The sequence below is a fragment of the Schistocerca serialis genome, chromosome 2 (assembly GCF_023864345.2).
Source record: "Schistocerca serialis cubense isolate TAMUIC-IGC-003099 chromosome 2, iqSchSeri2.2, whole genome shotgun sequence".
Lineage (NCBI taxonomy): Eukaryota > Metazoa > Arthropoda > Insecta > Orthoptera > Acrididae > Schistocerca > Schistocerca serialis.
In genome coordinates, this window is record NC_064639.1 from 1135914345 (window position 1) to 1135942343 (window position 27999).

Genomic DNA, 27999 nt, shown 5'->3' on the forward strand with positions numbered 1-27999 from the left:
TATTGGAAAAGAGAATGCTTCGCTACCAGGTATTCACGAAATATATCACCATTATACAAAGCAACACAGTGCATAGACTTCCACAGTCATCTTGATTCCAAAAGAGCGTTCTATAGCTTACATTTCAGAATCTGTAAATCACTTTTGCACAGAGCAGGATATTTATAATGGGCTGCAATAGCACTGTACGTTAAACTATTTGCCTATTCACACACTGACTTATAACTTATGAAACAAAGACTGTAGAAACAAGTGTCTACAAAATCGAAGCTTTCCGGCATGTAGCTATTACATATTCAATAACGAATGAATAATTTGGACTAAGCAAAATAATTAACAGAAATATTGAATATTGTTGATATATTATTCTCAGAACTGTGCAACACATCTCGACTGCCACAAGTACTCTCAGTTCACGTAACACGAATTGAAGTTCTAGTAAGAGGCACGAAATTACACGTTCTCCAGATACGTCATCTAGAAAGACATTACGACATTTATAATGCAGGAGAGAACGATAATATTCAATATACAATGCATCGAATTGGATATAATTACTCGATCTCATAAGTCATCTTCCAATTTACGAAAATCGAGCTGCTTGTGAGCGTTTGTATTGTTACGCACACGAATACTACTTTACGTTATAATTCATTAAAAGTTCTCTACGTGAAATAGTTGCAAATGATATATAAATATTTAGATCAGACGTCTGATGTAACCTACATGTTGCCTAACAACCACCATCACAAAGTAATTGAAAGATCTCACCCAACACCAGCACACAAAGTATAATGCAATGCAATCCCTATTGCAACCTCTACAGTTGCATGGCCTGTGGCCCATTCCACTCGGCTCATTGGCTAGCTGGAGTGGAAGCTTGTCAAAAATACAAACACACTTCAGTCGCATCACAGACAGATAGTTCAAAGAGTGAGGCTCGACTAATCTTAGCTGAGTACAGGATACCTTTGCTGAATGTTGCAAAAATAAATACTAGATTTTATAAGAAAAAAATAATAGGCAAAATGATAGTGCAACATAGCGAGCAACATTCAGCAACTCCTCTTGTGACTTTTGAACAATGTATTCGCTATTAATAGGGGAAATTTATTGCAGGGCTCTCTTTCTCCTCTCTCATTCCTACTTTCCTAATTCTGTCTACTAATCCATTCCCTATCATAGCTTTCAAGTGCCCCATGGTTATTAGATTATATCTCCATTTACACACTGAATTAGCTGTTCAATGTAGTCATATACTTCATCTGTCACTTCCTATTCTACTTGCGACGTCGTCATGTATACCTAAACTTTTCTTATAACATCCCTATCACTGAATTTTTAAGAGTAACTCACTCCCGTCTATAACACCTGCTATACGAATTTCTGTTGCTGTTGATTTCCATACACATTATAAAAATGGATGTACCTATGAATTTATGTATATATGTATGTTCCACATCCCCTCCTGAACCATTGGAACGATTTCAAGCAAGATTGGTACACATTTATTGTGTGGGAAGACTGTGGGGTTGAGAACCACCTATAATATGCATGGGAGTGAAACAGCAGTATAGACCACGATACGAGAATATCCATACTTCAGGACTTGCAACAAACTTTACACATAATTTCAAACTTTAACGAAATATTTTATCGCCGAATTCCACCGCAAAATGATGAAAGGAAAAAAGTTTGTCGCTTGCTTCATTCTTGCTGTTTATGCAGTAAAACTGGCACTTCAAGCATGAATTCGCGGCAACTAACTCCATTCGCAACAATTTTCGCAGACAGTATCCCAAACCCCTGCCGCCGAATGTACAGTCAAAAATGTATCACGTCAAATACTGAAGAAAATCGTCCATAGAAACTGTAAGTAGAATTTAAAATATTACTACGCCCTAGAAAAAAACAACCAGCAGAACTGTTTATAATCAACATCTATGCACATTATCGCAAAATGTGACTCAAATAGTAAAAATAGGTACATATTCCATTGCAGAGAATAAAGGCGAAATGAGTATGGCACCAAAACTGTGTTTCATTCAGATGTAGTTAGACTGTCAACTAGTAAAAATTAACAGTATACCGTGATCTGGGAAATATATTTGGAATGGACGTAAGCAATCATAGCCATAGTTAAAAATCTCATTCAAAACCCCTGGAATAGTTTCAGTCAGTTTGGTACACATAGTAGCTACAATCTGTAAAGAAATACCGTGGGGTAAGAGCCACCAGTCTCCTACTGGGGTAAGGGTGATAATGTGGAGAGAGATGGAATGATGAAGAGATGGACAGACACCGAGAGAGAAGCAAGAGATATGCGCAGAAAGCAGGAGGAGGAAGGGAGAGATGGCCAATAGCACACTGGAGTAAGTTCATACGTGGGCACCACCAGACTCTCAGCTAGTCACTCCATATTTGTCTGACTATAAATAGTCCTTGTCTTTCCATTTAAGTTCACTGACCCCAAATACAACTACTTTGAGTCTTTGCATTTATCTTTTCTGCTTTTTTATCACATTCAACCCGCTGACATTCAACACTCCGACTCGTACTATGTTACACTTCCGTTGGTTATTCAATATTTTTCTCAGGGTCTCCTCTTCGTTGATAGCCCCTCCCGGGATACAATTAGGTAACTATCTAGAATCTTTTTCCAATGGAGAGCTATTCATGACACCTTTTCAGTGCCAGGCTACATATCTTATGGAATCCCTATTCGCATGGCATTCCTGGGATTCACCAGCATCGCGACCTGATAAACTACATTCTCGACAGCCCACGATCGTTCCACTGTCTATTTCCGGCATGTTACTCATTCTTAGGCGAGGCATGACACCGATCCCCTGACAACCGACCAAGAATAGAATGCTGTTTCTGACTAATCTGTTGGGTAATCCTTCCTGCTGCAAAAAATGTATGTGTTCACATACTTTACGCGGTGTGCTGAAATGCTATTTGCATAACAAAGCATGTAGTACTTGCCCGTTTTACGTTTGTTGCATAGCTCTTCCACGGGGCTGCAATTTTTGTGTCCAGCAGTACACAGTGCATGAAAGAGTACATAATTTGGAAGTTAATTTATGAATATGATACTTAAAAGAACTGCTCGCCACGTCGTGCAGGCCCAAGAGATGTCTACCAGCCGATATGTCGTGCTCTGCCTCGAAGCGTTATACGGGAACGGTATGGACGGTCACGCGCTCTCACGACGCGTTTTTCCGACTTTCCAGACCGTGGAACCGCCACTACTTGCTGAAGTAGCTCCTCAAATGGCATCACGGGGCTGAGAGCAGCCCGTGCGAATCCTCCCACCAACGAAAAAGCCTTGACAGTAGCAGGAATTGAACCCTGGTCCTCCACATGGCAACCCTCTATGCCGACCATTCGGCTACAGAGACTGACTGAACATGGATATTTGCGGTTATAAATTTAGAAGTTTCGTAGGCGGATACGTTGCCCTTTTACAACTTCTCCTCCTCTATAAATATAAATAAAAATAAATTTTTAACGTAAAACGTTTTTCAATCGGAGCGAAAGAATAAAATAATTTCTCAGGGAGTCATACAGATCTCCAATCGTATACAGATAGTTCTGAAAATTTTTGATTGAGAATTTTCTGACAGCTATGAAAATACTTATACGATTTATGACAAAAAACCTGGAGTGCATGCAAGAGACAATAGTTAGGAGGCGAACTATTCAGGCATCAGTTACGTATGGCATGTGTCCCATGTTTCTCGTTAAAAATCTCATACGTAATTACATGGCTATTAAAAATTCACAACCATAAATTTAGGGAGCGCTGTGTATGGTGGTAGCAATCTCTATTGAGGTAGGAGAAATTATGTTACACTTTACGGTCCGATTCAAAAGCCTGTTACATTAAAAATTCATATTTATTTACTCAATTATTTTCTATTTTTTAATCTTGTGCGTGTGACATATTCTGTGGATTAAAACACTTTCAAGAGATTATAAGCGACATGTGTACTGTACGAGCAGCCCTTAGCGGCTCGCCATCTCACAAGTGTTCATGACGTCGCCTTTCCGGCTTAGATCTTTTTTAATATGTGACTTGTAAGTACTGCATCTTTTCGAGTCAGTACAAACTTTAATTTTATTAATGTACTATATACCTAATGTTTTAGTACAGTTAGTCTAATTCTGAAGACGACGCTCATAGTAGGTCAATTTTGACTTAATATTTGTGACCGAGGGCTTATTTGTTACAACATATTACTCTCTTTCATTGTCATTTCCTAAAAAATTAAATACGTTGAGATGATAAAAGTCATGGATAGCGATATGCACGTCTAGAGGTGGCAGTAGTGGATCGTACACAAGTTACAAAAGGACAGTGCATCTACATTTACATCTACATCCATACTCCAAAGCCACCTGACGGTGTGTGGCGGAGGGTACCCTGAGTACCTCTATCGGTTCTCCCTTCCATTCCAGTCTCGTATTGTTCGTGGAAAGAAGGATTGTCGTTATGCTTCTGTATGGGCTCTAATCTCTCTGATTTTATCCTCATGGTCTCTTCGCGAGATATACATAGGAGGGAGCAATATACTGCTTGACTCTTCGGTGAAGGTATGTTCCTGAAACTTTAACAAAAGCCCGTACCGAGCTACTGAGCGTCTCTCCTGCAGAATCTTCCACTGGAGTTTATCTGTCATCTTCGTAACGCTTTAAATCACTGCCAATGCGTACTCCCAGATAATTTATGGAATTAACTGCTTCCAGTTGCTGACCTGCTTTTTGTAGCTAAATGATAAGGGATCTATCTTTCTATGTGTTCGCAGCACATTACACTTGTCTACATTGAGATTCAATTGCCATTCCCTGCACCATGCGTTAATTCGCTGCAGATCCTCCTGCATTTCAGTACAATCCTCCATCGTTACAACCCCTCGAAATACCACAGCATCATCCGCAAAAAGCCTCAGTGAACTTCCGATGTCATCCACCAGGTCATTTATGTATATTGTGAATAGCAACGGTACTATGACACTCCCCTGCGGCACACCTGAAATCACTCTTGCTTCGGAAGACTTCTCTCCATTGAGAATGACATGCTGCGTTCTGTTATCTAGGAACTCTTCAATCCAATCACACAATTGGTCTGATAGTCCATATGCTCTTACTTTGTTCATTAAACGACTGTGGGGAACTGTATCGAACGCCTTGCGGAAGTCAAGAAACACGGCATCTACCTGTGAACCCGTGTCTATGGCCCTCTGAGTCTCGTGGACGAATAGCGCGAGCTTGGTTTCACACGACCGTCTTTTTCGAAACCCATTCTGATTCCTACAGAGTAGATTTCTAGTCTCCAGGAAAGTCATTATACTCGAAAATAATACGTGTTCCAAAATTCTACAACTGATAGACGTTAGAGATATAGATCTATAGTTTTGCACATGTGTTCGACGTCCTTTCTTGAAAACGGGGATGACCTGTGCCCTTTTCCAATGCTTTGGAACGCTACGCTCTTCTAGAGACCTACGGTACACCGCTGCAAGAAGGGGGGCAAATACCTTCGCGTACTCGGTGTAAAATCGAACTGGTATCCCATCAGATCCAGCGGCCTTTCCTCTTTTGAGCGATTGTAATTGTTTCTCTGTCCCTCTGTCGTCTATTTCGATATCTACCATTTTGGCATCTGTACGACAATCTAGAGAAGGAACTACAGTGCAGTCTTCCTCTGTGAAACAGCTTTGGAAAAAGCCATTTAGTGTTTCGGCCTTTAGTCTGTCATCCTCTGTTTCAGTACCATTTTGGTCACAGAGTGTCTGGACATTTTGTTTTGATCCACCTACCGCTTTGACAGAAGACCAAAATTTCTTAGAATTTTCTGCCAAGTCAGTACATAGAACTTTACTGTCGAATTCATTGAACGCCTCTCGCATAGCCCTCCTCACACTACATTTTGTTTCGCGTAATTTTTGTTTGTCATCAAGGCTTTGGCTATGTTTATATTTGCTGTGAAGTTCCCTTTGCTTCCGCAGCAGTTTTCTAACTCGGTTGTTGTACCACGGTGGCTCTTTTCCATCTCTTACGATCTTGCTTGGCACATACTCATCTAACGCATATTGTACGATGGTTTTGCACTTTGTCCACTGATCCTCAACACTATCTGTACTTGAGACAAAACTTTTGTGTTGAGCCGTCAGGTACTCAGTAATCTGCTTTTTGTCACTTTTGCTAAACAGAAAAATCTTCCTACCTTTTTCAATATTTCTATTTACGGCTGAAATCATCATGCAGTAACCGCTTTATGATCGCTGATTCCCTGTTCTGCGTTAACTGTTTCAAATATTTCGGGTCTGTTTGTCACCGGAAGGTCTAATATGTTATCGCCACGAGTCGGTTCTCTGTTTAACTGCTCATGGTAGTTTTCAGATAAAGCACTTAAAAAACTTTCACTGGATTCTTTGTCCCTGCCACCCGTTATGAACGTTTGAGTCTCCCAGTCTATATCCGGCAAATTAAAATCTCCACCCAGAACTATAACATGGTGGGGAAATCTACTCGAAATATTTTCCAAATTATCCTTCAGGTGCTCAGCCACAACAGCTGCTGAGCCAGGGGTCCTATAGAGACATCCAATTACCATGTCTGAGCCTGCTTTAACCCTGACCTTCACCCAAATTATTTCACATTTCGGATCTCCGTCAACTTCCTTCGATACTATTGCACTTCTTATCGCTATAAACACGCCTCCCCCTTCACTGTCCAGCCTGTCTCTGCGGCATACATTCCAATCTGAGCTTAGGATTTCATTACTGTTTACGTCTAGTTTCAGCCAACTTTCTGTCCCTAGTACTATATGGGCGTTGTGACCGTTTATTAATGAGAACAGTTCTGGGACCTTTCTATAGACGCTCCTGCAGTTTACTATTAGCACATTAATATTGTTATCCCCTGTTGCATTTTGCCTACTCCTACATTGCCGCGTCTCAGGAGGCGTCTTGTCGGGCCTAGGGAGGGAATTCTCTAACCTAAAAAACCCCATGTGCACTCCATACGTACTCCGCTACCCTTGTAGCCGCTTCCGGCGTGTAGTGCACGCCTGACCTATTCAGGGGACCCTACATTTCTCCACCCGATAGCGGAGGCCGAGAAATTTGCACCACACATCTCCGCAGAATCGTCTGAGCCTCTGGTTTAAGCCTTCCACTCGGTTCCAAACCAGAAGACCGCGATCGGTTCTGGGAACGATACTACAAATAGGTAGCTCTGATTCCACCCCGCGAGCGAGGCTTTCCGCCTTCACCAATTCCGCCAACCGCCTGTACGAACTGAGGATGACCTCTGAACGCAGACGGCAAGAGTCATTGGTGCCGACATGAGCAACAATTTGCAGTCGGTTGCACCCAGTGCTCTCTATCGCCGCCGGCAGGGCCTCCTCCACATCTCGGATGAGACCCCCCCCCCCCCCCCCGCAAGCAGACAGAGTGAACACTGGCCTTCTTCCCCGACCTTTCCGCTATTTCCCTAAGGGGCTCCATCACCCGCCTAACGTTGGAGCTCCCAATAACTAATAAACCCCTCCCCTCGTGTGCCTGCTCGGACCTTGCTGAAGGAGCGGCCACATGTCCACTCACAGGCAGAGCGGGCGATGCCACACGGCCAGCCACCGCATTTACCCTCCGCCTCGTGCGCCGCGAACGCCGCTGAACCCGCCACTCCCCTTGGGGAGAGGGTGGCCCAGCCGCGCCCGGTACCCGCGAAGATGTCTCGACAGCAGGGACAGTGGGTGAAGCATGTAACACCTGGGGTGTACCATGCGCCGCATCAGACTCCCCACTGCCGCTACACTCCGAGGCAGCAGCCTGAAGACGGCTGACCGCGGCCATCAACACGTTCAGCTGTTCGCGAACAGTGGCCAGCTCCTCCTGCGTCCATACACAGCAGTCACACATCCTATCCACCCTAAGAAATCATTTTACTGTTGAGAGTTAATCAACTTTTAACTAGACTGCTAATTCACTAAAGGCGGCTGATTGTTGACTAAACTGTGGTTGCTAGCCACTTCTTGCAGAAAACAATTAAAATAGCACTACCTGTCTCTGGACTGTATTAAAAACAAACACTAGCACCACTGGCACTATGGTTGACTAAAGGGACTCTGTCTGACTGTATTCAAAACAAACACGAAATCTATGGAACACTATTACTAGCACTCGACAATTAAAGCTTCCTAAAAGCAAAAACACACGGAAGAAGAAGTGACAAGTAAGAAAAATACAGTTAATACTTAAATTAAGGTAGCTCGCTGCACAGCAGACGTGAAGCAGACGGCAGTTACGACGACAGTGGCGGAGCTGTCGTTTGTACTCAAGTGGCTTTTTTTTTTTTACAGAGTCTCAAGTTTTTCGCAGCCCATTTTTGTACCCAGTCCAATCTAAACACTATGAGGAATGATGATGATGATAATGAGGAAATGGTGAGGACAACACAAAGACCCAGTCCCCGGGCAAAGAATATCCCCAATGCGGCCGGGAATCTAACCCGGTACCCCGTGATCCAGAGGCAGCAACGCTAGCCACTAGACCACGAGCTGCGGACAGGAGCTAGACGCGTAGAACGTTCCATTTCAGAAGGAAATCAATATTCCGAGATCACAGTGTCAAGAGTATGTGGAGAATACCAAATTTCAGGCATCGCCTCTTATTACTGGCAACAACCTTGCTGCAGTGGATACTCCGCTTCCTGTGAGATCACCGGAGTTAAGCGCTGTCGGGCGTGGTGAGCACTTGGATAGGTGACCATCCAGACCGCCATGCGCTGTTGCCATTTTTCTGGGTGCACTCAGCCTCGTGATGACAATCGAGGAGCTACTCGACCGAATAGTAGCGGCTTCGGTCAAGAATACCGTCATAACGACCGGGAGAGCGGTGTGCTGACCCCACGCCCCTCCTATCCGCATCCTCCACTGAGAATGACGCGGCGGTCGTATGGTCCCGGTAGGCCACTCGTGGCCTGAAAACGCTTTTTTACCTCTTACTACTGATAATGCAGTGGCCTACGACCTTCACTTAACGACCAAGAGCAACAGCTTTTTCGTAGAGTTGTCAGCACTAACAGACAAGAAATCAATATAGGACGTACTGCGAACGTATCCATCAAGACAGTATGGTTGAGTCTGGCGTTAATGGGCTATGGCAAACTGTATGATATCGCCTGCAGTGCCTCTCCTGGGGTCGTGACCATACTAGTTGGACCCTAGACCACTGGAAAACAGTGACCTGATCAGATGAGTTCCGATTTCAGTTGGTAAGAGCTGATGGTTCGGCTACAGTGTGGTGCAGACAGCACGAAGCCATGGAATCAAGTTCTCGACAAGCCACTGTGCAAGCTGGTCGTGGTTTCATGATGGAGTGGGTGGTCATTACATGGAATGGATTGTATCGTCTGATGCAACTGAAGTCATTATTGACTCGAAATGTTGTTTTCTTCTACTTGCTCCCAAACAACGATGGGATTTTTATGGGTGACAATGTGCCATGTCACCGTGCCACAACTATTGGCGGATGGTCTGAAGAACATTCTGGATAATTCGAGCGAATGATGTGACCAACCAGTTCGCCTAATATGAATCCAATCGAACATTTATGAGACATAATCAAGAAGTCAGTTCGCGCACAAAATCCCGCTCCGGAAACACTTTTGCAATTATTGTGGACGGCTATAGAGGAAGCAAGGTGCAATATTTCTGCAGTGGACTTCCAACAGCTTGGAGTTCCAATAGGTTGTTGAGGGCACGCCGCGTCGAGCTTCCGCGCTAAGCTGGGGAAAAGAAGAACAGACACGCAATTATTAGGCATCCCATGAATTTCGTCACCTCAGTGTCAAGTTAATTTATGAATATGATAGTTGGTGATTATAAATCCAAAATTTTCGGACGGAACTACACTGTCACTTTGCATCTTCTACTCCTCTGTCTAAAGTCCAAAACAAATAATAATTTAAATAGAAATAAATTTTTAATAAAAGACGTTTATAAATCAGATTAAAAGGTATAACATAAATTCTCCTTGTGCCATACAGATTCCTATCTCCTCACAGGTAGTTCCGAAAATTTGTGTCCGTGAATTTTTAACAGCTATGAAAATATTCATAAGATTTGTAACGAAAAAAAAATGAAATGTTCAAATGTGTGTTAATTCCTAAAGGACCAAAGTGCTGAGTTCATCGGTCCCTTGACTTACACACTACTTAAACTAACTTAAACTAGCTTATGCTAAGAACAACACACACACACCCATGCCCAAGGGGGGACTCGAGCCTTCGGCGGGAGGGGCCGCGCGCAATCCGTGACATGGCGCCTCAAACGGCGCGGCCACTCCGCGCGACGTAACGAAAAAATGGGATACATGCAATAGTTAATAGTTTAGGCAATGAACTATTCATACATCAATTATGCATTGCATGTAACCCACGTTTTACGTTAAAATTTTTATACTTACTTTCATAGCTATTAAAAATTCACAATCTGTGTGGGACTTGGAGAAATTATGTTATTCATTGTAGTCCAATTTAAAAGCCTGTTACGTTAAAAAAATTCTTATTTAATTAATTACTTTCTTCTTCTTGGTCTTACAGATGTGTGAAATTTCTCAATGAATTTTAAACACTTTGATGAGATTATTTCAGTGTCTTTTCACCTGATCATAATATCTGAAAAGGAATACCTACCTATAGCTAGCTGTTAATAACATATGAATCTGTATAATAGTCATTTTCTTCTAAAAAAAGAAAAGAAAAGAATATTTATTTTATATAAGATTTTTGTTTCGATGGTATCTTTATACCCGTACCCTCAGCCTTCTACATGTATGTCACAAACCGTGTGTCTGTACCAAGGGCCGTCAGGCACATTTTCTCTGATGCTTCGACAGATTTCGTTTTTGCATTGCGTAACTGAAATAAGCTGAAAAAATAGTGTGAGGCCCAAACGATGTTTAAAGCAGACTATTACGTACCATTTTGATAGAGCGGCCCCAGATTTCTCTGGTGTGATATTAGTTTTATCGATGTGTATTAACACGTACAATAAAGCTCGAACAATGAATAGCAGTCCACCAGCGACTCAGTAGCGGCGCATGCCAGTACCAGTAGCAGTGAGTGCAGGCCAGGGCAGTGCTGCCGCCGCTGGAGTACCCGTCATTTCCTGAGTTTCACTGTCGCAGTTTAAACATATCGATAAAACAAATTTCGCATTAAACTAATCTGGGGCCACTGTGTCGAATGGGCGCGTAAAATTCCTCTTTAAAAACTATTTTGTTTGTTACAAGAAACAAACCGACGCTTTCCGTCCATACAGAGCGTCGCTTGAGAGATGTGATGAGCATTCTTTGTTTGGGACACTCAGATTATACAGTGCAAAAACAAAATTGAATATATTTGCTGAAACACCAGAGAGAAAATGTGTCTGTCGACTTTTAGGAGAGGTATCCTATATAATGCACACGTCTCCTCGCCCTCTCTCTACCTCTCTTTCTCCATCACAATCCACCCTGTCTCACTCCCAATTCCCCCCCCCCCCCCCCCCCCACCATGTGGGGTAGCCGCGCTTTTTAAGCACCGTGTCACGGTCCGTGCGGCTCTCCCCGTCGGAGGTTCGAGTGTTCCCTCGGGCATGTGTGTAAGCTTAGGGACCGATGACCTAAGTAGTTTGGTCCCATAACACTTTGTCACAAATTTCCAATTTTCTTCCCCCCCCCCCCCCCCCCCGCCCACTCTCTGTCTGTCTCCTCCCGCCCCCCTGTCTTTGTCCATTGCCTCCTGACCATTGTCTAGCCTTCTCTCCCTCCCCCTCTGTCCTCCCTTTACCTCCTCTCCCTTACCTCCATTTCCTCCTCCCATCTTTAACCCTCAATCACCTCCTCCCCAGTCCGCACCGGTAGCTGAGTGGTCAGCGTGACAGACTGTCAATCCTAAGGGCCCGGGTTCGATTCCCGGCTGGGTCGGAGATTTCCTCCGCTCAGGGACTGGGTGTTGTGTTGTCCTAATCATCATCATTTCATCCCCATCGACGCGCAGGTCGCCAAAGTGGCGTCAAATCGAAAGACCTGCACCAGGCGAACAGTCTACCCGACGGGAGGCCCTAGCCACACGACATTTCCATTTACCTCCTCCCCGCGTCTTTGTCCAATTTAACTGCCCTGCTCTCTACTTAGTCATGTCCAATTACATATATACCGCCTTTAATGGATTCCTATACTGCCTGCATGCCAGATGTCAGAGATTATGAACCATTTCACCAGCACCACTACCGAAAAACAGAGCTAGTTAGTATTGCATTGCCTTTTAATTTTGAGCTATACCTATATAAAGGATGAGCCAGACAGTAGGAGATTTTACTTTATTATATGAGCCTACAAACGGTAACTTCATTTTTCCATTGCGGCCAAGCCATGGCCGGCAGTGTTAGCTGCCTGTAAATTCTTTCGTCCCACGGTTTAGCAACAGGAAGTCAGCATCGATGAAGGACACCTTGTTCACGCGCCTCTCTCATGTGTTTACGAGGTAACGCCGCCCCAGGCGTCGCTTGGCAGACAACGCTCTGGAAAGTTCTATGCCGCCCGCACGGTTTGCTCGGTCCTGACCAATCAGGGCGGAGGAAGCCTCGTGGTGCGTCGAATATACCCGGCCGCCCGTCGCCGGTCTCGCTCTCTTGTATTCTTGCTCACCCGCGAGTCGGATGCGCGCCCTGTAGCATTGAACATCTCCTGCTTCTCCCGGTGCTGCGTCACTGTGGACTTAGTTTTGGCAGACAACCCCTTTCGGTAGCTTCGCGAACAATGTTTCGCCAAACTCTAATCGCTCGCTCACCCTCACCTACCTAGGCCTATGTTGCCCCTTTCAACATGCTTTAGCCAATAAATGGCCTTTCTCTAGAAATAGCCCTAATCATTCCATAGCGCCCACCGCCTGCCTATACGCCCATCCTGTACACCTATCACCTCACCATCAACTACCGTCTCCTTCTGTCAGTTTCCTCCTAGCCCACTCTCCGTCCATCTCCTCCCCTCTCTCTTTGTCCATCGCTTCCTCCCCAATTTTTCTCCATCCATCGCTGGCTTTCCCTCTCCCTAAACTTCTCCACCTCCCCCTCTCTTTATTTCCTCCTCCCATCTCTCTGTCTGTTGATCTTCTCCTTCCAACTTTAACTCTCGATCACCATCTTTCACCTATAACTCTCAATTGCCTCCTCCTCCTCTCCGGCTGTGTCCATCTTATCTGTCCCACTCTCACTATCAATCTCCTCTTCTCCCTATCTCTGCATAGCGATCCCCACTCACATGTGTACCCCCTGAAATGGATTCTTATACTACCTGCAGAACATGCCAGTTGTGTAGGCCAGCCTAGATGCCAGGGGTCACCAATCTCTTTCACTCCCTCCCCTACCAAACGGACTGACAAGAAAGCGAGTTAATATTTCATTGTCATCAAATTCAGAGCTATGTTTAAAATTCCAGGTATCTAGCTCATCGAGAATTTAGTTTAAAATCAAATTCAAAATTTGTACCGAACAAGCAGACAGACAAGTCACGATAAAAACATGTTGAATAGGCATTGACTTCTGAGACATGTTGCCACTTGTATCAACAACACCCTGTTCTTCTGTTTGCTTCCCCGCAGTGAGCTCAGAGAAGCCGGGCCTAACTGCAGACTGTAATGGGAGCAAGTACAGAGTGAAACGCGTGCTGTCTGTTGATCTTCTCCTTCCAACTTTCTCAATCACTACCTTTCACCTGTAACTCTCAGTTGCCTCCTCCTCTCCATCTCTGTCCTTCTTATCCGTCCCACTCTCGCTATCAATCTCCTATCTCTGCATAGCGATCTCCATTCACATGTGTACCCCCTGAAATGGATTCTTATACTACCTGCAGAACATGCCAGTTGTGCAGGCCAGCCTAGATGCCAGGTGTCACCAATCTCTTTCACTCTCAACCCTACCAAACGGACTGACAAGAAAGAGAGTTAATATTCCATTGTCATCAAATTCCGAGTTTTGTTTAAAATTCCAGGTATCTAGCTCATCGAGAATTTAGTTTAAAATCAAATCCAAAATCTGCCCCGAACAAGCAGACAGACAATCCATGATAAAAACATGTTGAAACGGCATTGACTTCAGATATATGTTGCCACTTGTATCTACAACACCCAGTTTTACCCTTTGCGTCGCCGCAGTGAGTTCAGTGCAGCCGGGCCTAACTACAAACTGTACTGGTAAACAAGTACGGAGCGAAGCGCGTGCCTCCTTCAGGGGCGGCGGCAGCGAGCGGCCGGTGGCTGAGACAGAGGACAAAGCGCTGCCTATCGCCCAGACAGCCGCGGTGTCGGCTTTTGCGGACAGCAGAATGCTGCGCAAAAAGCTGGAGGCCCGCAGCGGTCTGCCAGACGCCTGTGGCGACTCTGGACCGCCACTGCCGCTGTCGCCACCACGGCTGTCACCCAGAGATACCGGCCCTGCTGCCAGAGGGAAGCCGAGCTTCCGTCAGCGGCCTGACGCGCAGAAAAAGGGATCCCCGTCCTCTGTTCCTTGCTGGAAACCGACACTAATCATATGCACCGTCTCTGCTCGTAGTCGGAGCTCTCGTCTCCGACGTCGCGACTGCGATACAGTCTTGCCACTCTCACAGCTGTTACCAAGAGACCTAGAAGAGGTCACTGCGTCAGAAAGGAACACCTGCAACCGACTGCTTATGTTCTAAGCATGGGTCTTCCATCTTGTAGCAGACTGAGCGCCATTCTGTAGCCTACCGGCAGGTAAAAGCTGAGTGCCTTACCAAAACTAGAACGCTGAACCCTGCTCTTGGCAAGCTGGGTTGACATCTGATGAACCATCCAGACGCGACTGCAACTTTCTGTTGATCCATCTTGTACACAGAACAGCAGCTGGTCAGGCATTTACCAACGGAAGCAGATGTATGTTTTCGATAGTTGTTATTTTATTTACACGAGGGGTTTAGGCACCTCATCAACGCCATCTTCAGGCCTCTATGCAGTCCATGTACAGGGCAGTACATTGATAGTGACCGGGCCAAATATCTCACGAAATAAACGTCAAACTAAAAAACTACAAAGAACGAAACTCGTCTACCTTGAAGGGGGAAAGCAGATGGAGCTACGGTTGGCCCGCTAGATGGCGCTGCCACAGGTCAAACGGGTATCAACAACGTTTTTGTAAATAGGGACCCCAATTTTTATGACATATTCGTGTAGTACGTAAAGAAATATGAATGTTTTAGTTGGACCACTTTTTTCGCTTTGTGATAGATGGCGCTGCAATAGTCACAAACGTATAAGTTCGTGGTATCACGAAACATTCCGCCAGTGCGGACGGTAATTGCATCGTGATACATTACCCGTGTTAAAATGGACAATTTACAAATAGCGGAAAAGGTCGATGTCGTGTTGATGTATGGCTATTGTGATCAAAATGCCCAACGGGCGTGTGCTTTGTACGCTGCTCGGTATCCTGGACGACATCATCCAAGTGTCTGGACTGTTCGCCGGATAGTTACGTTATTTAAGGAAACAGGAAGTTTTCAGCCACATGTGAAACGTCAACCACGACCTGCAACAAATGATGATGCCCAAGTAGTTGTTTAGCTGCTGCCGTGGCTAATCTGCACATCAGTAGCAGACAAATTGCGGGAGAATCGGGAATCTCAAAAACGTCGGTGTTGATAAAGCTACATCAACATCTGTTGCACCCGTACCATACTTCTATGCACTAGGAATTGCGTGGCGACGACTTTGAACGTCGTGTACAGTTCTGCCACTGGGCGCAAGAGAAATAACGGGACAATGGCAGATTTTTTTGCACACGTTCTATTTAGCGACGAAGCGTCATTCACCAACAGCGGTAACGTAAACCGGCATAATATGCACTTTTGAGCAACGGAAAATCCACGATGGCTGCGACAAGTGGAACTTGATCGACTTTGGCGGGTTAATGTATGGTGCGGCATTATGGGAGGTAGGATAATTGGCCCCCATTTTATCGATGGCAATTTAAATGGTGCAATGTATGCTGATTTCCTACGTAATGTTCTACCGATGTTACTACAATATGTTTCACTGCATGACAGAATGGCGATGTACTTCCAACATGATGGATGTGCGGCATATAGCTCGATTGCGGTTGAAGCGGTATTGAATAGCATATTTCGTGGATTGGCCGTCGAAGCACCATACCATGGCTCGCACTTTCACCGGATCTGACGTCCCCGGATTTCTTGATGTGGGGAAAGTTGAAGGATATTTGCTATCCCGATCCACCGACAACGCCTGACAAGATGCGTCAGTGCATTGTCAATGCATGTGCGAACATAACGGAAGGCGAACCACTCGATGTTGAGAGGAATGTCGTTACACGTATTGCCAAATGCATTGAGGATGACGGACATCATTTTGAGCATTTATTGCATTAATGTGGTATTTACAGGTAATTGCGCTGTAACAGCATGCGTTCTCAGAGACGATAAGTTCACAAAGGTACATGTATCACATTGGAACAACCGAAAGAAAATGTTCAAATGTACCTACGATCAGTATTTTAATTTAAAAAACCTACCTGTTACCAACTGTTCGTCTAAAATTGTGAGCCATATGTTTGTGACGATTACAGCGCCATCTATCACAAAACGAAAAAAGTGGTCCAACTAAAACATTCATATTTCTTTACGTACTACACGAATATGTAATAAAAAATGGGGGTTCCTATTTAAGAAAAAGCAGTTCATATCTGTTTGACCTATGGCAGCGCCATCTAGCGGGCCAACCATAGCGCCATCTGGTTTCCCCCTACAAGCTAGACAAGTTTTATTCTTCGTAGATTTTTCGTTTGACGTTTATTTCGTGAGATATTTGGCCCGGTCACGGTCAGTGGACCACCGTGTATAGAGGATCAGATATATCCGTATATGCATAACTGGAGCCATCAGCACCAGCATTCCACTATTTTTTTGTAGAGCGTGTGCCTCGAAGATTTGACAATACATTCTGTTCGCTGTTTATTTTCTTATTTACTGGTTTCATTTGACATTTTTCATGTAGTTACCTTTGCTATAACAGCGTAACACTATATTCTTGGACAAGCTGTATCTAATAAGTTCTTACATCCGACTGCGCATATGTGAAGTTCTTACACCTTTGTTAACAAAAATAGGTTGTCACTTCTTTCTAGAAAGTGATCTGATGATATATTAAAGCTTCTGTTGACTCTTGCATCTTTATTTTCTCCCATACATTTTATCTGCTAGAATGTAGTCTATCACTGAAGCTGTACCTCGAGCTGCCGCTGTAAATTTATGGATTTCACTACATTTTAAAGTGGTCTTTGCTATTCTTCATTCACTATGTGTGGCAAATCCTAATAGCTTCTTTCCACCGTTATTTAGTGTATTTTCACCCTCTGCACGTACTATATCCTTAATAGGTGTCTTACCTAGTCGGATCTTTAAGTTACCCATTAGAAGTAAATAACAGTTTCATTCATTTTCCTTATAGCGATCTGTCACAGGTCATAAAATTCCATAGTCTTTTGAGTTCTTCCGCATTCCGGTGCTTACAAAGACAATATTGAGACGTGCCCTCTATCAGTTTCAGTCGTAGCATTATTACGCTTTCATTCATAACAGGGTACGAACATTCTCTGTTGTTTAATGCTTTCCGCGCCCAGATTTGGACACCAGCGGAAACAGCTCATCGCCACGTAATTTTGTAATTCAATAGTTCCCCAAAATATCTTATTCGTTTCAATGGTAGCAGCAGCAGCATAGATTCTAACTTTGGCTAATTCTTGTTGTTGTGGACTGGCAAGACAGCCAATCCACAATGACGGGTAGCCGAAAGGCACGCGTTTAAGCTCACGCAGGATGGCGTGAGGTCTGGAACAGGTAAAGTAATTATACTAGCAAAAAAAGTACGTAGTTGCTGGAATACTTAACTTTAATCCATAATTGGTGAACATCGTTCTGACGGTACATGCATCACAAGATAAATAGCAATTGATGATGGCAAATGACGTAGCTGAAGGCTATGCTAACTATCGTCTCGGCAAATGAGAGCGTAATTTGTCAGTGAACCATCGCTAGCAAAGTCGGCTGTACAACTGGGGCGAGTGCCAAGACGTCGCTCTAGACCTGCCGTGTGGTGGCGCTCGGACTGCAATCACTGACAGTGGCGACACGCGGGTCCGACGTATACTAACGGACCGCGGCCGATTTAAAGGCTACCACCTAGCAAGTGTGGTGTCTGGCGGTGACACCACAATTGTTCCAGTTCTGTTTGTGTGTCAGACCGCTTACATTACACACTGACGGAAAAAAATCACAGCACCACGAAGGAGTTGTGCGACATAAACGATAGTTGGTGGGCGTGTTTATACATCTCAAAGACGATATCTACTCAAATTTCGTCCAAGTCGGAAAAAGTGGCGCTAGTAGCACCACTGTTGTTGTTGTGGTCTTCAGTCCTGAGACCGGTTTTATGCAGCTCTCCATGCTACTCTATCCTGTGCAAGCTCCTTCATCTCCCAGTACCTACTGCAACCTACATCCTTCTGAATCTGCTTAGTGTATTCACCTCTTGGTCTCCCTCTATGAGGATACAAATCAGCTCTGCTTTAAATGCACACTGTAACTGCCGCGAACGTTAGCTACCTCCGAGATTTGACGTGGCGAGCTGACGTCGGTCAAGACTGTATTTAAGGTGACAAGGACACCATTATCAACAACTCACTGAGTTTGAAAGAGCTGGTGTAATAGAACTACGAGCAGCTGGACGTTCTGCGATACAGTCCCTCGGGGTAACTTTCTACCACTTTTTTCTGGTTTTTCAAAATACTAGACACAAAATAAGTTACAGAGCACAACAGATATTGTCACATTAGACAGCTATAGTTAATGAGTGCTTGGGAAAGTAATCATGTTCACTAACTATGCTGTATTAGAATGAAATTTCTGTTTTAATAATGGTACAAAGTTACATCGTCGTTTAGTGTAACTTTAGAAGAGTCTTGAAAGACGTAGTATTTCTGTTACATCTAATGCTCTTGGTAAATTTAGATCATGCCAGAAGGAATCTGTCAGCACCGTGTAAAAACATTATTACTAGACTTATTTATGGAACATCATCGAGCTGTAGCTATTAGTAAGGACTGTGCATGTATTCTGTCCACCATTATGTCCTTGCAGTATGTGACGCCACCATCAGTCCTAAGAACTGCTCCAGTTCTTTAGTTGGCTCAAATGGCTCTGAGCACTATGGGACTTAACATCTATGGTCATCAGTCCCCTAGAACTCAGAACTACTTAAACCTAACTAACCTAAGGACATCACACAACACCCAGCCATCACGAGGCAGAGAAAATCCCTGACCCCGCCGGGAATCGAACCCGGGAACCCGGGCGTGGGAAGCGAGAACGCTACCGCACGACCACGAGATGCGGGTCTTTAGTTCTACTATGAAATATGAGCTCAGAGTCTTGTAGATAGTCGCACTCTTTTAAACGTGATGTCAGAAATTATGCGTTGTGTTTTAGGAAATTTAAGATCTCTGGTTATGTCAATGAACTTATGTGTCATGAATAGAGCTGATGTACTTGCAGAGAAGTCTGCATCTTCTAAACTAAATGGCTTGTCAGTCTTAGTGAATTATACAACAGAGCTCACACGAACTTTCTTTACTCCTGATTGTGGAAATTTCCTGTCATGAGGAACAGTGAGAGCTGAAGTACATATATATGGGTTATAACACATAAGGGTTTCTTTTTTTTCTCGGGGTCTCTTTTGTTCATAGAGTGAACGACACAGAACTGACAATCAGTAGAATGTGTCCTAGTTGCCTATCCTACAGCCAACGAACAGCAAAAGTATTTGTTTTATAGAAGATGTAACTGAACATTTTCCTTAAGCAAATAGCGTTTATATTAGGTAGCTATACGAGAACAGTATTAAGATAAATGAGTAAGGAAAGTTTAACATGAATGAATAGGTTCACAACACAGAAAAACCATGTGGAATGACAAAACATATTGATGGTTCCACTGTCGTATCTGCAATATCCTCAATACGTTTCAAGAAGTCAGAACACTGTTCTGTGTACTTGCGAGTGCATTATGTCGGAGATGGGTGAATTCGAACGTGGGCAACTTATTGGTGCTCCTATGGTGGGTGATTCCGTAAACAAGGTAGCTGGTGTTTTTTAAGATGCGCCTTATCAAATGGTTCAAATGGCTCTGAGCACTATGGCACTTAACATCTGTGGTCATCAGTCCCCTAGAACTTAGAACTACTTAAACCTAACTAACCTAAGGACATCACACACATCCATGCCCGAGGCAGGATTCGAACCTGTGACCGTAGCGGTCTCGCGGTTCCAGACTGTAGCGCCTAGAACCGCACGGCCACTCCGGCCGGCCTGCGCCTTATCAAAAAGTGATCGTGACGGAAGGTCATTGAAGGGCGCTCCGTAAGCATGAATTGCGAGAGCTGCAAATCCAAAACCATCCAACAGTGATGCAAATGTCTGCAACCAGAAAAAGTGTTGACGAAAGCATAGGAATTGGACTATGGAGAAATGGAAGAAAGTCTTTTGATGAGTCTTACTTCGTTTGTGACTTCTGGCCTAGTTTTTGACTCAAGAGACAAACGTGGTGGGAGTGTGTTGATGATTTTGGCAGCCCTACTATGGTATACCATGGACCTCATGGACACCCAGCAAGATCACTGCCACGGATTATGTGACTATTTTGGCTCATCATGTCTACCCCATGATACAATGCTTGTTCCCGAGTGGTTACTCTGTGTTCCAAGACGAAAGGGCTCATCACGTAGCTCGCAGCGTCCAGGACTAGTTTTGTGAGCACGGAGATTCATTTCGAGACAACTAGCAGCTGATTTCAGTCCCTACGGTTTTCCTATACCGTAGTAGGCATAGTTATGTGTTGTGTGTTTGGTGTTCCCATGTTTTTGTACACCACATGTATGGTACACACACACTCGTAGATCTACTGATCAGCACATGGCATCACGCAGGCAAGTTAAGAAACGTGGATAACATACGTTGACATGTGTGAACATATCTGTAAACCAAACCACATTTGCTAAGTAGGATACGCATTTTTAACAATGTAGTCATCGTCAGTAACGCACGTATTACAAACCTAACAGACTAACGATAATTTAAAACGAAATGACCGAGGATCTGCACAGCAGACACTGAGGTGACAAAAGTCATGAGATCCTCCTAATATCGTGTCGGATCTCTTTTTTCCCCGCGTAGTGTAGAAACTCGATCTGGAAGTCCCCTCGAGAAATAATGAGCCATGCTACATTTACAGCCGTCCATAACTGGAAAGTGCTGCCGGTGCAGGATTTTGAGCACTAACTGGTCTCTCGATTATGTCCCACAAATGTCGATGGGATTCATGCCGAGCGATCTGGGTAGCCAGCTCATTCGATCGAAGTGTCCAGAATGTTCTCCCAACCAATTGCGAACAGCTCACTAATCATCTAACATTACATATAGTTTTGGGCGAATAGCAGCCTGATTTCTGGTAAAATCGCAGGACGAAAACTGTTCTTATAAAAGTGACTGACGATTTAAAACAAGCCATGGACAAACAGCAGACGACTATTACGTGCTTTTTAGATTTCTGTAAAACATTTCACACTGTGGACTTTGACATTTTACTTGCTAAACTCAAAATCCTAAACTTTTCTTCAACTGCTGTAGAATGTATCCACTCATACCTTACATCGTGCTAGCAATGTATAATGATTGGGACAAAAATGTCACATTAGAGGAATGTCGTATCAGGAGTCCCTCAAGGATCAGTATTTGGCCCATTACTATTCTTACTATATTTTAAAGGCGTCTCAACTGTTCTCTCTCACTGAAAATATCACATATACGTCGATAATCTCCATCTATATCAAAGTGCAAACCCTATAAAATTTGCACAGCCCTCCAGCAAGTAAATGCTGATTTACTCGCCTCGTCGGACTGGGCGCAGAAATTAGATTTGAAACTTAATCCATCTAAAACATAGGCAATCTTAGTCGCTCACAAAAGACTCATTACCCCTAAATATAGATAATATCTTCCACCATTAATCCTAAACGGCACGGAAATAACCTTTCCTTCTTCTCCAAATAAATTGGGGATGATTTTGGACGGTCATCTAGACTGGAGGAACACACAATTGTAGTCTGTAACAAGATGTCAGCGTCACTTCTCTCACTACAGAGAAATAAAAAGTTGTTTCCTTTTGAGCTTAAAAAGAAGCTTGTAGAGTCAGTTATACTCCCTATACTCGACTATGATGATGCTATTCTCCAAGGACTTTCATACGAAAGCTCTGGCATGATGCAACTGGCGATGAATGTTCGTGCACGATACACTTTTGACATTTGCTTTCTCGACCGTATCACTGCTGCCTAGAAACAATTATCATAGCTATGTGCCAGCAAGTGTAGAGACTATAATACCCCATGCTTGCTCCCTCGTCTTCTCAATCATTACACTCCCTCTCATTTATCGCCAATTTTTACTACTATCTAAACAGCACTGCAGAAACACCCGCTCTCAGCACAGTAAAATCCTCTCTGAATCACAACATAACACTACCGTATTCTCTAAATCATTATGCGTATCACGAGCCCGACTCTGGAACAATCTTCCACGAAACACCAGAGATACCAAATCCCTTCCAACCTACAAAGGATAGCTAATGGCCCACCTTCTATCACAATAGCCATCTGTCCCATATCCGCAGCTTGGTCACGTAAATTCCCTCTCCCCCTTGCCCCGCTCTTGTTATCAGAGTTCTTTGTTCATAATTTATTGTTTCCTATCTGTAACTGTCGCTGTCATTACAGTCTTTTTCTTCATGTATATTATTTTCACTCCTGATAACTGTAATCATACACTCCAATGTACTAATATAATTTATATAATTCCTTATGCCATTCACTATTATTTTTATTATTATCGTTACCATTATTACTATTATTATTATTATTATTTTTATTAGTGTCAACTATTACTGAAGAGATTGAAAAATCAGCCAACCATTTGCAAACAAATGTTTATTTGATCTTAGGTTTCGATATTTGTAAAAATATCTACTTCAGAAGGAGTGGGCCTTGTTACATCACATGATGGTACATTACATTAGATGAAGCGGCTCTTGTCATATATAAAATTGGCAAACCAAGAATTATCCCAGGCCGTGGCTTTAGATAGCAGCCAGTTGTTTAATATAACACAGCCCACACCATTATGGAGCCACTAGCAACTTGCACAGTGCCATGTTGAGAACTTAGATCCATGGTCTCGAGTGGTCTGCGACACATTAGAACCCTACCATCAGCTCATACCGACTGAAATCTGTGGAATCAGGACTCACGTGACCACACCACATGTTTCCAGTCTAGGGTCCAATCGGTACGGCCACGAGCCCACGAGAGATGCTGCAGGCGATTTTCTGTTGTAAGCAAATGCGCTCGCATTGATTGTCTGCTGCCAAAGCCCAACAATGCAAAATTTTGCCGCAATGTCCTGACGGAACATTCGTTGTACATCCCACATTGATTTTTGCGTTAATTTCACACAGCGTTGCTTTTGTGTTAGTACCAACAGCTCTACGCAAACGTCGCTGCTCTCGATCGTTAAATGAAGGCCACCGACCACGGCTTTGTTCATGGTGAGGGGTAATGCCCGAAATTTTGTATTCTCGGCACATTCTTGACAGTGTGGATCTCCTAATATTGAATTCCCTGACGATTTCGGAAATGGAATGTCCCATGCACCTAGCTGCAACTACCATTCCGCGTTCACAATCTGTTAATTCACGTCGTGCAGCTATAATCTTGCCGGAAACCTTTTCACGTGAATCACCTGAGAGCAAATGACGTCTGTAACCTCCCCCTCACTTATAGACCTTAATGACAGTGAAACATTAAACCCACGTGTACCTAATGGAGATTTGGGAAAAGCAATCGTCACCGAAGTTAATCTGTCGGTAAAGAGGGAGGAAAGGGTTACATCTAAATGAAAGGAAAAATGCAAATGAAACAGGTGGAAATTAATTTTGGAAAGGGGTTAAGTTAATAAAGAAAGTAAATGTGCAGTCTTTACGTTAACAATTAACTGGCGTTAATTAGATATTTGAGATTTGGGGAAAATTACGGTCGCCAGTCCTATGGACAACTACTATACTAACTGAAAAAGAAAGGTTATGCACATATAATTAGCACTAAAAGCGTGACAACTGAAGGCTGACACGTGTTGTGTGAAAAACTGAATGTTTGTCAGAAGTAATAAATTTCGCTACACTCTGACTTAATTTAGCAAAAGAATTAATAAAACCGGAAAATTGAAAGTTAATTTTGTGACTGAAATTAATAGTGAACTTTGTTTCTGAAGCCCTACGAAATTCAATGAAATAAGATTAGTCTTGGGCTACCTCAACAATCATTTCAAAAGCTACTTGAGTCTACGCAATTTACAAACAAGAGATTTAACTTTGAACTTGAATTAAATGATTCTGAACAATTAACAATAGTAAAATTTAGTACGTACCAAGCTGAGCTGCAGTCACAGGTAAGCTAAAATATGGTAACAAAACTCGGACTCTTAATTTGTGCTTGTGTAAACTAAATATTGTAGCAAGCTATGAATACCTTAACTGAACTTTGAAATTAAAGCAGTGAAATCGAATGATATTACTTTAATGCTGGTGTTTGAATTACAAAGACACTCGAGTTCATTTCGGAAAAGGAAGGGACGCTGCCTGGTAATGCAATTGGGACAATGAGCAACAAAGGTTCATGCTAAGTTGCTGTATTTTAGTGATGCTAATGGAATAGTTTGAAAAGCTGAGGTCTGCCATACAGTTCTAAACCTTTACATGCTTTCAGCCTTCCTTGTTGGTTGAGTGAAACTTTGAAGTCGTCGATCGAGGAGGTGACGACAGTGACTCATTGTCGGCCATCGCTGTTGCAGAAGCTGGATGTTGGCGCGCCTTCTTCTCGACACGGTCCCAGGCGAAACGGGCTCTTGATGTGTGCCAGCTAATGTTTCCCGTCCGCGACACCGTGCCAGAAACTATCACAGCAAGTCGAGCGCAATTACATGCTGCCAAACCCCGAAAGCGCGGCAACTCGCGGGAGCGTCACTCAACACACCTGCTCCACCGCCCTACTCCAGCCAGACTCCGCTCTGCCCGCGCTCCACGCGGCAGAGTTAACACTACCAAAGATCCTCAACACTTTGGTTCTCCACACGATCTATCGATGTAATCGTTCGATAGCATAGTTTTCCCCAGGCAAGACCCAGGATAAAAATGCAAATAGTACTTACAAAACAAAACAAAACAATTACAATATGTAAATAAAAACTTAGAAATGTCATATCTTCAGGTAACAAAATAAGGAAAAAAATGTATTGTACAATAGATGAAAATAGGAGGATATGCATTTCCGGCGGTACACGTCTCTGCCAATGCACTGCCCTTTTTTCCCCTGTGTACACGATTCTACCGCCGTCTGTATATGTGCATATTCCTGTCCCACGACTTCTGTCACCTCAGCGTATTCTTCGAGAGGTACCTGATACCGAAAATTCTGAATCTATGTGTACTGTGTGGTCGCCGCAAGTGTACGTTCACTCACTGTGGCTGCAACCTCTTCTTCCCTTTCCGGAGAAAAAGAGTGGCTCAGAATTCTGCGGCCGTGCGTCGCCGCGGCATCATTTCCTTTCTACCGACTCGTGCGCAGACGCTACACAGCCAGTCACCAGGAACAGCCGACAGCCTGCAGCGGTGCGTAGTTGTGTGCAGTGGCGCGTGGGCCGAATTCTTTCGGGTCGGTGGCCTGCAGAACGCGACCCCCGCAACTGTTGCCCGCGGCCCCGGCACTCCACAGCCTCCGCCGCCGTCAGAATGAGACGGGCCAAGTGCTGCCACAGCGGCGTCGCCGTGCGTATCTGGGACACACGTCTGCCAACAGGGCGGCACTGAAGCCGGCAAATTTGTCTGCGCGCTGCGACAGCCCTTGCTTTTAATTAAAAGATAACAGATGGCGGAAACTGCTTCTCGCCGTCGCTTTGTCTGCATTCCATATAGAGTACTGGGCGAATTTTCACGTTTCTTGTGTGTCAAATACCCTGTCAGAGTGCGCCCTGACCTCAGTAGAACTTGTAGTTGAGTGAGGCCACACTTAGCTAGTAACCCAGAGGTGTATGTAAGCCACCCAGTTATTCAGGTACAGTTCATTCTACTCTGTGGTACTCTACCTTCTGAAGATCTTGTCTTCGTAGCGTATGTGCCAAGTGATTACGAATTTAATAGCGGCTCTAAATGAAGTAGGTGAAGTGGTAACGGTGAGGTGATCCTGGACTGGTAAGCACCCAAGTCCATACTCAGCAAAATAGAATTTCACAATTTATTTCAACCCGACAATATTACATGAGGGGCTAGCTAGTATCCTGAGCGCACTTTCTCATTAAATTAAACACTCTTAAGGCGATTCCTGGATTGTTTAAAATCATCAACAGCTAAATGAGACACTTAAAACATAAAAATGCTTTACATCTAAATAATCATTTGCATGAAGAAAATTTCATTTGTTAACCGGTTTCAAACACTTAGTTCCCTTCTTCAGTAGTTTATAACCATCGCATTATTTGCAAGTGTCAACAATAAGATCCATACAGCCGTATGCGTCTTAATGTTAACACCCAAAAACAATGGGATCATTATAACTTTCTGAGGATCGGCACTAAGTACTTGAAACCGGTTAAGAAATTAAATTTCTCTTATGCAACTGGTTGCTAATTTTTTTCAGTATACACAACTACTGTTGCTGAAGAGGTATAAAATACTAAACGGAAACACTTTCCCTTAAAAGGCTCTCTGCCTCAGCGTGCAATTATTCCGCAACAAGTAACTTATGGAATTCCAATTACAAGAGTTAAATTAAAAGCCACAACATAATTACATTCGCAAAACAGCAGACTAATAGCCGATAAAGGAAGTTAGAAACTCATCCTGAAAAACTCCGTCCAGACCCTGCTTCAATAATTATTTACATTCGGCACACTTGTGAAGAGGCCTTCCCAGCAGCTGTAAACAGGTACAGGGTGATTCAAAAAGAATACCACAACTTTAGGAATTTAAAACTCTGCAACGGCAAAAGGCAGAGCTAAGCACTATCTGTCGGCGAATTAAGGGAGCTATAAAGTTTCATTTAGTTGTACATTTGTTCGCTTGAGGCGCTGTTGACTAGGCGTCAGCGTCAGTTGATGCTAAGATGGCGACCGCTCAACAGAAAGCTTTTTGTGTTATTGAGTACGGCAGAAGTGAATCGACGACAGTTGTTCAGCGTGCATTTCGAACGAAGTATGGTGTTAAACCTCCTGATATGTGGTGTATTAAACGTTGGTATAAACCTGAACGTCAACTACCTGAGGCGATGGATCGCCGCCCTGATCTTACCCCCTGCGATTTTTTCTTATGGGGGTATGTTAAGGATATGGTGTTTCGGCCACCTCTCCCAGCCACCATTGATTATTTGAAACGAGAAATAACAGCAGCTATCCAAACTGTTACGCCTGATATGCTACAGAGAGTGTGGAACGAGTTGGAGTATCGGGTTGATATTGCTTGAGTGTCTGGAGGGGGCCATATTGAACATCTCTGAACTTGTTTTTGAGTGAAAAAAAACCTTTTTAACTACTCTTTGTAATGATGTATAACAGAAGGTTATGTAATGTTTCTTTCATTAAATACACATTTTTAAAGTTGTGGTGTTCTTTTTGAATCAGCCTGTATCATGAACCAAATAGGTTTTACAGCCCTAAAACAGATAAAAACAACATTACAACACATGCCACAACATCATATAGCGAAGGTACCACAGGTACAATGTTTCTAGCAATCAACAGCATGAACCAGTTTATTACAT